The 2,724-nt window shown below is 40.6% G+C and overlaps 1 protein-coding gene across 1 annotated transcript in view; it reads right to left on the minus strand.

Moving 5' to 3' along the window:
• LOC112146193 (GTPase IMAP family member 8) overlaps window positions 1–2,724 on the minus strand; it is an 18,532-nt gene that overhangs the window by 9,941 nt on the left and 5,867 nt on the right. The window lies entirely within an intron of this gene.

Below are 2,724 nucleotides of genomic sequence, written 5' to 3' on the forward strand. Positions count from 1 at the left end.
ATTTTTGCAAAAAAGTTATAATATTGTTTACATCAATCCAGTAAACCAAAGAAATAAAATTTAAAGATTCAAACAAATCGATTTAGGAAATTTGTTGTAATTCCCAAAGTTAGGAATGTTACTTAAAAAATGTAAATTAGTTATCGTCCAGCAAATTGTAACTGAATAAATATTACAAACCGTGGCAGATCTAGCTTCTGTGTTCACTGCCAATGATTTTATGTTTTAAACGCAGTAAAATTTAAAAGAAGATGCGTACACAGAACTGTCATAGACTGCCAACTGTCATAGAAGTCGAATGAGGCAGGAACTACAGAGCGACTCAAAAAGAGCTGCTGCTGGTTCATTTGATGCCCTAGATTAAAGTATAGAACCATAGCAGGAAAGTCAAGAAATATTAAAACAAAAAATGTTTTCTCTTAGTTTTTTGGGAAAATCTGAGCATTTTTATATCTTGACTACAAATGACGTTTACATTTTTTACATGAATGATTTTATGCTACGGTGACAACTACGCCGTGCAATGGGGAAGCATCGGCAGAATCTTCAATATCTCATGCCGCCACTCGATTTTATCATTTTTTTTGGCAAGAATGTAGATGGTGGCAGTCAGGCAGGGATAACATGCAAAATTAGGTGAGAGCTGGATGATGGTGGCCTGATCGCCGTCCGGCAGCAGCTCTGATTGGACAATGTAAATTCTCAGCATAACCTCAATCCGTCAACACTCAGGTCTCTGTGGTTCTATCAACGCCACGATGAGTTTTGTGCAGCATCAATGCCGTCTCCACATTTGGACCCACGGGGGCAAGGATTGCAAGATTACAGTCCAGTCTTCACGGACCCCCAGGCAATGTCAACAGCCCTCATTGAGTGTCTGTGCGGCTACTGTATGGTTTCTAACAATCGGATGGTGGCGGTGGGATGGCAGGGGGGTGGCTGGAGGGTGGCAGTCTGAAACTGACCGATCATCCGATGATTTGCGGACCTTGCAGACCCTCATATCAGTCAGTAATCGCGCTGCTGCCTTCCTGCCACTCGCCTCCAAATGTGTCCCGGTGACCACTGACTGATTTATAAAAAAACGACTGGTCGCCTCAAAATTTTAACTTTTTATTAAAACCTTAGCGTCGTTAAAAAATGTGATTACCACCTCCTGATTATGAGTGCTGCCGCGCTGATTTTGCTGAAAAAGTTGCCTGTAGGTCGCTGCGCGGTGACGTTTTGGGATTCGTGACCGTAGAATTCGTTGGCACATTTATGACTAATTGCTTGCACCCCAAATATGATACTATATAAATATATATATATATATATATATATATATATATATATGTGTGTGTATATATTAAATGGATGAAAACTAAGCAACACACTGAGACTAAAGGTTTAAAAATGTACGTCAAACTTAAAAAATGAATCATATTTAAGATCATTATATTGTCTTTAATGGCAAAATACCAATAAAAAATCTGTTTAGTCACAAAGGATTTAACTGAATTGGCTTTATAATCCCTCAGAGTTTTAGTAAGTGTTCAGAGGAGATTTGGTTTGGTTACTAAATGTCAAATGGAATCATCAGGATAAACGTCTCCTCACATATTTGTGGACTGGAGGTGAGCAGCGTCATGTGTTGTGCTCTAGAGCGTCTGTGGTTACACATTCTGAGTTACTGGATGTGATGGACTGACTGATATCTATTTATCTATCCAGCCATCCAGACGCGCGGAGATAAAGGCTAGCACCCCTCCGGGCTCAGCACTTGTTAAATCCATTATGGCTAAATGGGTAGGTGCCAAGTTGGCGCTGCCTGGTGTTGGGGAAGTGTCTGTGTGCGCCTTCCTCCTCTGCTGTAAATCTCAGGGACTCAACTTGAGTGTAAAATAAACAGATTCTTGACTTGTGGCCAGGCCCGCCACCTTCGGACTCTTTATCACCGCCAAACACAGTCCTGAAGTCGTCCGAGCGACGGCTGACCCGAGCTGCAGGACTTCCTGTTATCGACTGATGGATGACGGGGCTAAAGAGGGGAGGATGTTGAAGAAACTCAAGCGTTGAGTCATTTCTGGTCTTTGAAAAGAAACACGCTGACAGTTTAGCCTGCTCTAGACCTTGTTGTGTAAAGCATACACAGGAGTCTCAGAGGTTTGCAGGCATTTCAGTGGAAGGTTCCATTCCAAATTTGGCTCTGTTGGCTACAGTTGACTGTGATTAACCCTTTAATACCAGAGATTTAGCTCCAGACTATTTCAACTAGCATACATCATCAATCCTTGATGCACTTAACATAATTCCAGCAGATTCTGAAGCAGAGAAAAGCAGCTTTGCACTGATATACACTCTACGTAGTAAAGCTGATATGGAAGGCCTCTTTGAATCAGCTGATTTACATTGATCACATAAACGGTTGAACAGTTACGGCACGTCAAAGAGCCAGTTCTTTAGGTGTTGATGATGACATCTTCTGTGTTTTGTATGTGCGCCAAGCACATAAGAGTAATCTATTATTATTATAGTTTTTTTTGCAATTGGTTTCTTTCAAGGAATCTAAGTAAAAAACAAAAAAGATGACAAATAGAGTTTGATTAATTGCATGAATAGGAGTGGGAGGACGCGAACTTATATCAGTCCATCTCTAGTATAGAAATTGATTTAAAAAGGTCGGTTTTTATTTATGATTTTACTAGGGCTGTCAGATTTGTCGCGTTAAAAACGCATTAATCT

The sequence above is a fragment of the Oryzias melastigma genome, linkage group LG8 (assembly GCF_002922805.2).
Source record: "Oryzias melastigma strain HK-1 linkage group LG8, ASM292280v2, whole genome shotgun sequence".
Lineage (NCBI taxonomy): Eukaryota > Metazoa > Chordata > Actinopteri > Beloniformes > Adrianichthyidae > Oryzias > Oryzias melastigma.